Here is a 13,636-nt window from a genome sequence, read left to right as displayed (position 1 = left end):
TTTCATTTTCTGTGTGACCCTATCTGTGTTATCCTAGAGCACTGGAAGCAACATGACCACATGGATCCCATGACTTACTCTGACACGGCCAATTTAGTACTCCCCAAACCGGTGGTTCTTAACTTACATTGGTTTGGATTATGGGCTTCAGACCTTCTGCCTTACATGACAAGGAACAGGGCATATTTACCAAATGTTCTTGCTATTGCTATGTGGAAGGAAATGGAAGGGAAGAACCTGCAGAAAGAGGCTTGTGATGCCCCCATGTTCTTTAAAGTGATAGTGACTGTGACTGAGACCGAGCATGGTTTATCAAGAACACTACAGAATTTGTTCTCTGGAGCAGAAAGGGGAAAGGCTACTGGCATATTGTTTAAAAAGACCTGCATTCAAGTTCATCAGGATGTTAACTGTGATATTGTAAGATCTGCGTGAAATCTATGCATAAAACCAACATTACACTGTTGAGTCCTGAATCCTGTTTCTCGAGGTTTCTGAGCATTGAAGAGAGCTTTTGGAGCATCTGACTCAAAGAACAAACCCCAGATTCTCTTCCCTTCCCTCTCTAGCTGGGAAAAGCATTGATATTAATGGTGAGAAAGGCTCTGAGGCAGAGTGTCAGGGTTTTAATCTGGAGCATAAGAACTTGTATATTTCTGCTTTACACTAGGCATACCTAAATGCTGTTCCCTGAAAGAGATTAACGTGTCCAGCGTAATCACTGATGATGCATTCATTCCATTTCTGCTGGTCAGAACCATATGTGGAATAAAAATCAGTCAAGTAATAGAAAATCACTCCAGATATTTTAACAGAGAAATATTTACTGCTACTATGAAATGAATAGAACGTGACATACGATCTGGTGAATTCAGAAAAATACATTTTGGCCAGGTTCTGTGCTTGAAGGCAGAAAGCAAATGGAGATAGGCCAGTTGACATTGCCTGAGGATCTTGCCTTTGTATGAGGCAAAATAAACGAAAAAAAATGTGCACACTACAGCTAAACTAGCGCTTGTTAAAGTGAGTACAGAGGGGAAGTAATAGAGCGAGAACTACAAAAGATATTTAATAGGGGATTGAAATTGGACTGTACAGACCTATTGATAGCACATTATCAGCCCAAGGTACTTTTTCATCATGGCCTAGCTAGTTAAAGTAAAGACCATTAAGACAGTGAGGAAGGCATTTTGAGCAATGACCAATGAAAAATAAGGCTGATGTAGCATTCTGTAAACAAACAATAGCTTTCCAGATAGAAAGAAATGAATCAGCAGGGAAGAAAGTCCACCCCAAAGCCTTTAAAAATTGCAGTTAAAGACCAAATAAACCAAACTCTGAGAAATAATTATAATAAACCACACATTCTGATGACATGTAACATCCATTCTCACTCTGCTTGTCAACCTTCTCATTACTACTGCAGATTAATGAAAAACTGGACCTAAGAAAACATGTCCTTCAGCTGAATTGCTCCTCGGTTCCTTCATCTTTACAAGATCTCTCTTCATTTTGCCCTCCTAAGTTGTAAGTTCATGTTTATTTGTGCATCCACACCTGGAAACCACTCTGCTTTTGGTAGCAAACATCAAACATTGCTGATTGGAAGCAACAACTAGTAAATAGAAACCGAACTATCAGCATGAAACCAGTATAAAATGTATAAAGGTCAGAATAGCAGCACCCTCCTCCCAGCACTGCCATCTTGCCGCCTCTTTTTTGGCAATTCCTGGTGGACAAGGTTTCTCAGTCCCAGCTCTGAACTTTATGCTCTGTTTTTTCACAAGTATTTGGAATTAGGGATATTTTCTTAGTGCTGGGAGACCTTCACTTGTGTGAGAGACCAGCAGTCTAAGTTCTGGATCGTGGATAGCCCCTTCTCTCCCCCTCAGACATCCCCATTTTTGTTAGTAACACCACAGCTTGTACCACAAGCAACTGCTGCTGAAATCCTCACCAGTTTTAAAAATGGGCAGAATTCATGGTGAACATGGTTCCCCCGAAAAGGCAAAAATCTTACCCTAAGTGCTCAAGGGAAACTGGGAACACTGGAGAAGAAATCTCACGATCTGTTCTCAGTGCCTTGTTGTGAAACACCCACCGTTGACACAAAACAGGCTCTGTAAGGAACGTCTGGGATAAGTATAATTTGTCTTTTATGCACGCAACTTTACCAGTGTAAGCTGATATGTTAAGTAATGGATTTGGTTAATTTGACTGTCAGAATGCTAAATGCCATCACATTTATAATCCTATAATTAAATTGTAATTGAGAAGGGTTTGAATCAACTAGCTAGCTGCTAATATGCAGCAGAGGCTTGAGAGTTAAGAGTCGTATCAGAACTCTAATTTCAGTGTATGTTTCTTCTCCTTGATGCAGCCTGTTTGTGTAGCTCGATTATTAACTGTTTCAGAGTCAAACTGACTGGTTGTTAGTGTAATGCCACTGTGCCATGCCACTGTGCCATGATTTGCAATCAAATAGGGTAGGGGGGTGGTAATTTTTTGACAAAAACGACTGGAGTTGCCATGCAATCAGATGGAAGTAGTTAGAGTAAAGCAAAACAGAATAACTGTAGGAAAACGAAACAAAAGTAAATTAAGAGCTTAAGGATGATAAAAATGTGAAAAAGTTAAGGATTAAAACCTCATTGAAGTCTTATGGAACATTTCCTAATGATGGCAATATATTTTACTGATAAGAACTGTGAGAGAATTTTGCATTGTTGTATGTATAGAATATTATTAACATAACAGAAATAGGTATAAACAGTAATTATGCAGCAACATTCTTGTATAGCAATCATCTTTGGTTTTAGGTGTGTTTATTCCTCTAGATCTTTGCTTTCATGAGTTTCTGTGACAATAATACCAGGTACACCTTCCTTTGTAGAAAAAAGGGCTTATAAATCTTCTGACCAAAACAGTACAATAGGAACATTCTCCACAATCCATTGCTTATATATGGCCTTCTTTACTCCCCTTTCTAAGTAGATCTATTAAAAAAATTATCTTTACATTTTTAATGGTTTGATTTGGCTACAGATTGTTTTTAAAGTTATAAGAAATGGTTAGTTCCGCCTACCTTGTTCTTGAATTCATAATTTCTGTTAAGTATGTTTGAAAAGCCTTCAGATGAACTTGAAAAACTTGTGCTGAAGAATTAAGAAGGAAGCAAATATTCCCCACATGGACACTGTAGAAGAGGAAAATGAGAAATATATACCCAGCATATAAATTTGTACCTTTGGGGATGATTTTGTTCCTTTCTTATTATGTTTTATTCTACCCCCCACCCCCCGTTGTTTTTTTTTTTTTCTTTTTACCCCTACATTTTTTTTTAGATCATAAACAGATAGTGGAGAAAGGGTATACATGAGTATTTTTAGAAAAAATCAAGGTCATAAAAATTATTTAAAATCTAGGAAAAAAATACCCCAACCACTGGTGTCTTGAAATTGGAAAAATGTTGACATTCTGGCCAGCTGCTTGTGAAAACTCAGCTGCAATGTTCTTTTGTATTTATAAGAGCTAATAACCCACATGATTTCCAGGGCAGAAATAATAAATGGGTTTATCTCAGTGGAAACCTAAAAGATTGGCATTGTAGAGCTCTAGTGACAGAGCACAGGGGTGCCCATTTAAAGTATCAATGTTTTCCATCTTATTCTTCCAAAGGGCTTCTCCTGCAGAACCTAACCACTTAGCAATGAACAGACTTGAACCTTTTTTGAATCATTAGTCAGGATGGGATTTCCTTCCTTCTTGGTTTTAGACTTAAAGTCAATACTTTAAGAGGGCTTAATCTACTTCATCTTTCTGCATTGAATAAAGAATAAAACTCTATTGCCCAGTAAAACAGTAAATGAAGAAGTAAACTCAGGACATGGATTTTTAACTTGAGTTTACCACAAATTCCAGTATTTGAATATATTTTGCATAATTTTTAAGTGAAATACTGGAGTGAACATACTATAGGTGAAGGCAGTTGGACATCCCGTGTGTGGTGGGTAGTATGAAAAGGAATGGGCATTTGGGAAACACCATGGTAAGAGATTTTGCCTTCATAGGCCCAAATGTTTCTGACAGAAACACATCCAAAGAGGAACAATAGTATATTAATATTTTGGTGCAGCATTTAGCTCCCTAGGGGCTTCTGGGGAGACCTTTTAAAAAACCCTAAAAGAACACAAACATATGAAGGAAATAATGATAATAAGCATATAACTCTATGTGCCACCAGTGGAATGAATTTTCCACCCCCCTGTTAAAAAAGCCCTTCTTTTCATGTCATGAAGATATTTCTTCTTTCTTCTTTTTGCATGAATTCTTTTTTGCTGCTTTCTTGTCATCTTTATTTACAAGAAGTGTTTTTAACTCTGCCATCATCCTATTTAAAATAACACAGTACGTTCATTGATTTTTTAATTAAAAAATAAATAAAAGTAAAAGAGGTTTGAAATATTTGGAAATATTAGTGAGGTTACCCAGAAATGGAAGGAGAGCAGTGAGCTTGTTCCTCATTTATAAGATTTATTCTGTTTTTGTCACTAGGCCAATGAGGTTAAGAACTGCTTTTTGGAGACCTTGGACTGATTGAAGATCACAGACAGGCTGGGGCTTAAAAGGAATAGGGTTTACTAGGACACACCCAGGTCACAGGTTTAGGAAGTGATTTTGCAAAGTGAATTGTGTTTTCCAAATTCTTGGAGCTGGATGATATCAGAGACTACTAATATCCACCAGACCACCTCCACCTCATAGCCCAGTTTGAATGGAATGTGTTATGTCCCAGGTTTCATGTTAGAGCAGCACAGATACCCTAATTAAATCTGCATGAGTTAGCTTGGGTACCAGAAGCAGTGCAGCTGCAGCAGTTGAGAAGCATCTTTTCTACGTGGTTTCCAAGGTGCTGGCTGGTTTACAGCTGCTTCCAGTACCTTAATGTAATATCACGGTTTCTAAGGTAGGTTACTCCTACAGAAATTGAGCATGACTGTTTGCATTTGTACCATTATTTGAATAAGAAATTCCAGACTATTATTCTGCTTCCTCAGAAATAGTGCCTTTATAGAAAGGAAAGTAGAATTGCCAAAGCATAAAAAACCAAATCCAAAACCAAACTAACCCAAAACTTATCAGCCAGAGCTCAATTTTAAAGCCACTTATTAAGTATTTATGGAGCAAAAGCAAACAGGAGTGTGTAGGAAATTTTGAGAGACCTGTATGCCAAGCTGGTAGGAAATTTCATCGCTAAAGCTCTACTCTTTTTGAAGAAAAACAGGAATATATGCCTTATTTTCAAATTATTTGGGCAACCCTAACTCTGGTGCATCTGTGAGCTGTTAGTAACCTCTGTACATGTCTGCTATGTGTCTGCAGAAGGTAGCGGTGTGGATGTCCAGCCGTTTGTTACAGTAAGGAAAGAAAGCTGATCATCTCTGTACAGTTTCTAGTAACTGGAATGGTTGTAATTATACTAAAAACACACAAAAAGATATCAAATAAGCTGTCTGATGTTCTGCCTTTTCACTGTATTCAGTGTAAAAAGGACCTTCTGATAATTAGAGGAGCGACGAGTGCTCTTAAAACCCCATTATCATGTATACTTTGTGGTTGCATAGGTTTTGGAATTGGATGATGGTAGTACAAAGCAGTATGAAAAGGTGCTAAATTTAAATCAGATGAGAGGAAATAATAAAAGCAAAGAGAAAAGGCTGGCATTTTGTAGGTGCCTGAGTTTGGAGCATATGATTGCACATTTTCTTAACAACGATTCACCTCATCACTGAATGACCTATCTCAGGTCACAGCAAAATATACACACATTATAGTATCTAGCATCAGTTTTGTGCTTGTAGTGTACAATTTACAAGTTAGAAACCCAATTTCAGTGAAAACTGGACAAGTCCTCTTTTGCTTTTGGGATACAGGTTAAATAATCTGCATGGCACCTATAACAATGTCTGAATCAATGAAAAGGTTTGCCCTGACCTGACTAACTCCTGGGGAGACTTGTCTTCTAATTAACACTCTGCCTGTCTTAAATTGTTGTCTGTAAGTGAATGTTTTTGGCTTTTCATATTCTTCTGTTGGGCTATTTGTTGTAAATATGTATCTCTCTCTTTTTTACAAGGGACTAGTAATTATCCAGGGCTTTATGAAATTCAGTTCTTTTTACTGTAATAACTATAAAGCTGATTTAATGATAGCTATTCATGCCAATAAACATTTAAATATTTTACAGCAGCTATATCAATAGTGTATTAATTGTAAATGCCATTTACTAGAACACAGTCATTTGTTGTTTTGCAGATGAATCCACTCATTGAAGTGCTAGAACATACTGATTTTGCCATTTTCTCTCCAACCCAGGCAGAACGAGGTTCCTGAGATAAAAGGAAACTTTAATAAGGGAATTTTAACAACATGCTGCTGTAAGAAGCTAAGAAGGTTTAGCAGAAACATATTTGAGCTAGTTATAGAAATTGACTGAGGGGCAATTAGATCATTTCACAGACAAGAGACTTTGTTGTTGTTTCTTCCACAGGGGAAAATTAATACATCCCAAAGCGTGGAACTAGCCTGGGAGATCCCTTGACTTCCTGACTGCATTGTCTGGGATGATAAACTCGAGGGAGAATGAAGATTTGAGCTCATGTATCCCATGCCAGTGCTGTCATTGCCAGAATACTCTAGAGCCTGCAAATTCCTTTGTCACCCTCCACATGAACAGGGCTCCGTTTGGCCTCACAAGAGGCTCTGATGTGCCAGAGCCCCCGGATATTTTGCAGAGCAGAGATGCTGCTCTTTGCTCAGCCCTGGTAACAAGTTCCTGGTGTGGTGTTTAGTGTTTTGTGTTGGCTGCGCTGTGGCTGGAGGCAAAGCATCGATGGAGAGGCTTGGAATGAATGGTGGGAAGTGATTTAAGCACAACGCGGTGGAGGAGCCGGAATGCCATGTGTGGTGTCTGCTGTCACTGGCAGCACAACAGTGGAACACTGAGCTGGGACGGAAGGGAATGAGGATGGAGGAAATGGGGATTAAAAAACTTTTATTAATGAAACAGCTGTAACACCTTAGGTAAATTTTCTGTTTTCCTTGGCTATCACTGGTGTCTGTTGTCCTCATTAATTTTTAGTGCATGACAGCAGCATGCTTTTATTTCTTTATTTTTCCTTCCATCTTATCATTGAGTTGAAATAATGAATATAATTAAAGAAAGAATAGTATATATTGCCAAGAATTCTTTTTTTCTTGACTACTGCTGCTACCCTGCAATGTGAGCCCATCTGTCCTGTACTTCGCCCACTCAAATTGCTGGCAGATCTTTTGTTAAAGCCACTGCATGTACTGTAGGTCCCGCGGGGTTTAAAGTCTTTTCCCATATACCCAGGCAGGTGCTGCCATCCATAGAGTTCTGATGATCCTGGGGATAGCTGAAACGTGTTAACTACTACCTGTCTTGTACTCACTTTGGGTGAAACCCCTCACATGTTATCTTTGCACGCAGGTGTTGTGGTTTTTGAGGCCTCAGGGCATCAAAAATCAGTTTATAAGACAACTTTCTGAAGTTTCTTTCCTGACTCTACTCTTTCACCTGTTATAGGCTCTTCTGACACCATCTGTATTCTTGCAACCATAGGTTTAGATGTCACATTCCCGTCTTCTAATGTCTATGGAGAGGAGGAGAAATGACTTTCCAAAGACAAGCCAGCTGACAAGGAGTGTGATTTTAAAACAGGCAAGACTGTTGGAAAGAAAAACCTCTTTGGTAAGTGCAGAGGGAGCAATGATCTTTGTGGTAATCCAACTCACTTTGTAGCAGTTCCTGATTAGAGTGGCCAAATATTTACTGGTTCTTACGACCCATATGCTACCACTGCTGGGGGAATACTCTGCTATTAATTGTTTTGCATGTAGATCAACTGAACTGCAAATCAGCTTTTTTCTCTAAAGTAATGCCAGTAATGACAGACAGCCCAGCAGAACTGAAATCTGATGCTTGTTCGGTTTGCCTGGATCTGTGGCCTCCTGTTCTTCATATGGTATGGATGGATGCTCTTTTCTGTTCTGCACATCCATGTTTGCTGGTGGGCAGCTTCTCTGCTTCTCCCTTCAGGGACAGGCAGAGAACCGCTGGGAAGTCTCTTCTGAGTCTTCTGTTACCCGGCAAGGCTCTGCTCTTTGGAACCCCCATGCGGTCTGAGAGGAAGGAGAGAGGGAAAACCTGTTTTCTCTAAGAGAGAACAAGAGTCATGGTGTGTTTCAGTTGTCTTGTCCCATCTGTCCGTCCCCCCTCCATCCCCCCCCGAGTTTATACAGAATACTTTGCACAAAAATTTCATGTTTTAGGGTTTTAGGTTCAATGAGCCTTTGACTATTTCTAGCAAAGACTGAAGAAGACCAGATTCACAAATTCTCCATGAAATAGAGGTAGATGTGACTGATTGTGGTTTGGAAGAGATTGTTTGGATTCAGAGAAGAGCTAGGAATGTGAACAGACAAGAAGAATAAGAAGACATTTTGTTTGGTTTTTCTTGGAAGGGAGGTTATAGAAAGGATTCGTGGTAAAGCTGCAGATGCATTCACACAGAAGTGACATGGCTGCTGACTGACAATCCAGCAAGTTCCATTAAGTTGCCAAGAAATGAATGGGTTTACTGAATTTGCACATGGATCTAGTCAGATGCTTTGGGAAAGGGGTGCTTATCACTGGAGTGCAAACCAGCAAAATGTGTTGGCGATGCCTCTCCTTTTCAGAGTGGTGAAGCCAAGCATATACTGTCTGTACACCAGTATAGTTTGTGTGCTGAACTTCTTGACATGAAGTTCAGATACAGAAAGCACTCAGTTGGTCATGGAATTAGGACGTAAATTTGAAAGTTTCTGGCATAGTGTACTATGCTTTTACAGTGTTCTTTCCTGTAGTGGAATCCTTGCCTGGTCCTTTCCCTCCTGCTAGTATTCGTGACAGTGATTTCCAGTTCTCTGGCTGCATCTAAGGGAAGAGCTGAATGGCCAATTTTAAAATATTTGAATTATTTTTTCTTCCTTTTGCTTTCTTGCTCCAATACTTGGTTTGTATGGTAGGTGGAAAAGATGATGTTTTCTGGCTGGTTCCAACCAGAAGACATCTGGTTCCTCAGAGGTATGCTTAGTATGGGTGTATTTTTCCTGTTTTGAATCTTTCAACTCTTTCCTTCCTCTCTTCAGGTTCTGTCAGCTTCTTTCTTGCATTACCTCTTCATTTGTGCAGGATCTTTCTAATCACAACACTTTCCAGTTTCCACCCCTTCTTTCACCCATGCTCAATGTCTGTCATTTCTTTCTTCCTTCAGGAACTACCTGCTCCACCTGTCTTTCACAATCTACTACCTGTACCCTTATCTACTGATTTTCCACAATGTTTTTCACTGCACCAATCAGCTGGTTTTAATTTTGTTCCCCTTTTTTTTTTTTTTTTTTTTCCCATGTTCTTCCAGCAAGGTTTTAATCTGTTACCCTACTTAGGTATTATTGTGTAGTTTTACCTTCACCTGGCTTTTATCAGGCCATAGTCTGCAGCCTCCAAAATTCCCTGTGCAAGACAAAATTTCCAAGCTGAGAAAATTCATTTTTTTTGAAGTCATGTTAATTTCACATTATGAAAAAAAGTTATAAACTCAGAGAGTTCATAGAAAAAAGCTTTTCATTCACAAACATTATAACATCCCAGCAGGACTGTGTATTTGCATCCTGTGTTTTATATTTTCCTCCCATCTTTGTTTGGATCTTGGAAGGCTGAAATGCTTTCTGGGGGGAAAATTCACACCGTAAGACCCATGAATACTAAGATTGCTGTCTTAAGCTTTATCAGAACTAGGAATCTGAAAACTATAAACCCTATCAAAGGTAAGTAAGTATACAGCATGTAACCCTGTCATTTGCACAACCTGACTTGATCACTGATTATTTTCTTACTAAAACCCTCCAGATTTCTTCTCCTGTAGGGCAGTATGGAAAGCACAGAGCAATCATGCCTGTCTGTGAGTAGTTTTGACATTTGAGCTGGATGGAGTAGAGTAGGAGCATGGGACTGGAGACGTCACCTGTATTCCCCAACTACCAGAACTGCTGTTTTCTTATCCTGGGTCTGGAATTAGAGAACCCTTTACAGAAATGGATCAAACCGTGTTGTTAAAAGCCACAAGGTTTTGCTGGCATTTCCCCTACTGATGGGCTTTATCCAGAGCTATGCTGTTCTGACAAGTAATTTCTAGCCATGACCAACCTGGAACTACTTGCTTTTGTCCTTTAGCTCATATTGCTCGTTTCCCTCCCCAGTGCTTATCTCTTCTGTTGCCTTGCCGTCTCAGCCTGTGGTTAGCAATCTTACTCCCTCCCAGCCTTCATTTTATTGGACTAAGAAAACCAGGCTTTTTTAGTCTGCTCTTGTAATAGACTTGCCATTCCCCAGGTGCTCCTAGTAATTCTCCTCTCTGCCTGCTAAAGCTTCTGCAATTCTGGTTCAGCGGGAGCTGCAGGTCCCCAGCATGCCCAAAACCCAAGCTTGACTGTAGGTTAGCTCGGTTCCTTTTTTAAAAGGTGATGCTTTTAATCACAGAATTTGCATGGTTTTAGTATGGATGTTACAGAGAGATAATGCCAGTTCTGCCACAGACGTCCAGCACTGTCCTGTCCTTGCTCTCCATTCCCTAGGCATGTGCCTAGTGCTGGTGTCACAAAGGTGGCCTCTTTTATGTATTCCTTCATGCGAGCAGCTGTTAAAATAACACCAGCAGGCATTATAAAATAATAATGAATAGTAATGATCCCAGGAGTAGCCTGCCCCTCCATTAGCTCAGCTGGAGGGTAGGATAAATTGTAGTACATTCTAGTTAAGAGTTTAAAGTCGGTGGGGGATATGAGACAACCCCACTCTATGAAGATGCTTCACCATGGATGTCTGCAAAGCTGTGCCTCTGCTGACTTGCCTGTTTAACAGGCAGCTTGGCTGCCATGAGCACTCCCTGTTAAGCTGGTTTTGTGCTCCATTATCGAGGTGCAGGAAGAAAGCAAGCACACGCTCTAGTGATCCATACTGCTCGTGCATACCTCATGGAAAATCTTTTAATAGAAAGAAACGGGCATAATCAAGAGAAGGTCTCATGGGCAGCTCTAGGGGTGATTACTGGCCTTACTTATCATTATCCCAGGATAACTGCAAGTAGAAAGAGATGTTACAATCTATGTGTTGAGGCTGCAGCTTCACAGGAAATGAAAGTATTTGAGAATCAGGATGAATGAGTGTACAAAGCCATTTGATTATACGTAAGCGTACAAAGCCTGAAGTGTCTTCTGCTGGAACAGTCTGTTTTACTTATTGTCCACTGATGGGGACTGTGTGCAGCATTTTTCTCTATTATTGAGTATTTATAAGGTGTTGTGAAGCCTTGCAGTATTACTTGGATCAGACAAATATTATATGCATTTATTCTGTGCTGTCAGTGGTAGTGAGACAGCCAGACCCTACGTCAGCTGGCTACGTATTTCGTTTTGGTTTGGGCTGCTAGGATCATGCATAGTGCTCCCATTGGCAGCATAGCAAAGCAGCTCCCAAATTAAAGAGAATCTCACATGATCCTGATGGAAGTGTCGAGAAGTAACGTCTCTGATAATCCAATAAATGGCTTTCCCCCTGCTGATACTCCTCATTTCTCACATGGGAGAAGTATGAAAGAAGAGTGTTCTTCCTATTTTAGGAATTTACCAGTCATTGCAGAATCGTAAAAAAATGGTGTGGAAGAGACTAGTGAAATCTGATGAGGAATGAAAAACATGCCTCAACCTGGCAGCATTATGCATGAGGCTAATAATGAATCATGTGATCACTTCAGTCAGATTGTGCATGCCGGTGAAATGTAGCTATTGTTTTTTCTGTCATTTATTTCACAGTTTTGCCTGTCTCCTCAGCTGTAATTATCATTCCATCGGGGTTCTAAGAAAGCAGAACCATCTGGGGAAATCAGCATTGCTTCACTCAGTCTTAGCTGGAATTAAAATGATCTGCTCTGAAGACGATGAAGGAGAAAAAAAATCCAAAATATCTTGTCATAGGAATTAACCGGGACTGTTGACCAGCATTCACAGTTCAATATGAGAAAGAAATGTTATTTAATTAGATACTGGAATGTACAGTAGCATTACAAAAAAAAAGGAAGGAGAAAGTTTGCTCTTATTTTTTGTATAGCAGATAAGTTGTCTTGCAATTCTGATGCATGTATACTTTCATGGAAGCCAATGAATCGTTCCTGCTTATAAAGATGACAGGATGAGGCCAGCATGTGTTAAAATCAGTGAAATATATTAATGCTCATTCCTAAAATATGACCTCATATTCTCAGGGCTGCAGAAATGGAGGATGTTCGGTAAATTAGTCCAACAGCTTTTTACCTCTAGGTTTGAACCCTGCTTAGATCACCAATTGAAATGAATCTCTGTCTTCATCTGAAGCAAGTCTCCTCTGAATATTTATTGACATCACAAAACTGCTTTGGCATCTGGCACAATTTGACATGATTAATTGTCACTGTTCAAAGAGAACAGGGAAATAGAGCAGCATGCTGTTGTAGTGTCTGAGTGTCTGCACAGTGACTGCTAAACTCGTGTCGTTGCTGTTGGGCCTACGCTTTCCAAAACATGCAGGAAGCTAACATTAACAAAAAAATGTTGTGTGTATGTGGGTGAGGGAGAAGGGTAATAAACAAACATGTCAGCAAGGCACTCGGTTGTTGAAAACTACCATCTATCAAACACGATTCAAGACCAATGTCTTAAGTGATGCTTGCTGCTTACCATTTTAATTTGTCTCATAAAATTATCAGTGCAAAGAACACATTGGCTAAATTAACGAATAATATGAGAATTAAAGTCACATCAGGCAAATGAATAATTCTGTGAGCGTTGGAGCAAACAAAGCCTGATGTTTTATGAATTTGTATCCAGTGTTTTGACAGGACAGAATCTATTAAAGCATGAGTTTTTCCTGTTAGGATTTTTGTGTCATTTCTCTGCTGTGCAGATCCTATGGTTCCTGGTAATAACTTATTTTGTAGCCTGTCCCTTGGTGAGAACTACACGGTGTCTCTCCTCTATCCAGCCTCAGCCATCAAACATCTGGCAGTGTATTACTGACTTTACCTGTGCAGCTGGGATAAGCTGGAATCAGAGCCTTTACTCAGTCCTGCATTTTTCTGATAATCTGCATTGCCCACGTGATTCTTGCTCTGGCTGCAGTGAGTCTGCAGTGAGGCAGACAAGTAAAGACCCACGTGGGAGAAAAGCCCAAGCTCTCAGTCATAAAGGCCATATGGGGGCAACTTGCCTGGGCCATTTAGCTCTGAGCACTTGAGCACAGCCTTTCTGTTGAATTTAGGTGAACCTGCTCGAAAGAAGGGGACTGACAGATTTCATCGCTGCGTAAGCCTTGCTTTCCAATAAAAGCAGGTCAACCATTGTGCAGGAGCTGGGAGGAGCTCATATATTCCGGCTCTTGCCCTTTTTAATGAATTGGGGAATAGCAAACGACATCTGTCAGTCTCTGGAAAACAGATCTGAGGCTCTATCTCATTAAAGCGTACATCACAGCTGCTAT

At 39.9% G+C, this 13,636-nt stretch overlaps 1 long non-coding RNA gene across 1 annotated transcript in view; it reads left to right on the top strand.

The window, feature by feature from the left end:
- LOC114017200 (uncharacterized) overlaps nt 1-13,636 on the top strand; it is a 203,452-nt gene that overhangs the window by 108,994 nt on the left and 80,822 nt on the right. Inside the window, exons 5-7 of the long non-coding RNA XR_003562101.2 lie at nt 1,427-1,527; nt 6,551-7,083; nt 7,646-7,774. This is a non-coding gene — a long non-coding RNA (uncharacterized LOC114017200). The remainder of the gene's footprint in view (nt 1-1,426; nt 1,528-6,550; nt 7,084-7,645; nt 7,775-13,636) is intronic.

The sequence above is a fragment of the Falco cherrug genome, chromosome 13 (genome assembly GCF_023634085.1).
Source record: "Falco cherrug isolate bFalChe1 chromosome 13, bFalChe1.pri, whole genome shotgun sequence".
NCBI lineage: Eukaryota > Metazoa > Chordata > Aves > Falconiformes > Falconidae > Falco > Falco cherrug.
This window is presented reverse-complemented; position numbering and strand designations above follow the sequence as displayed.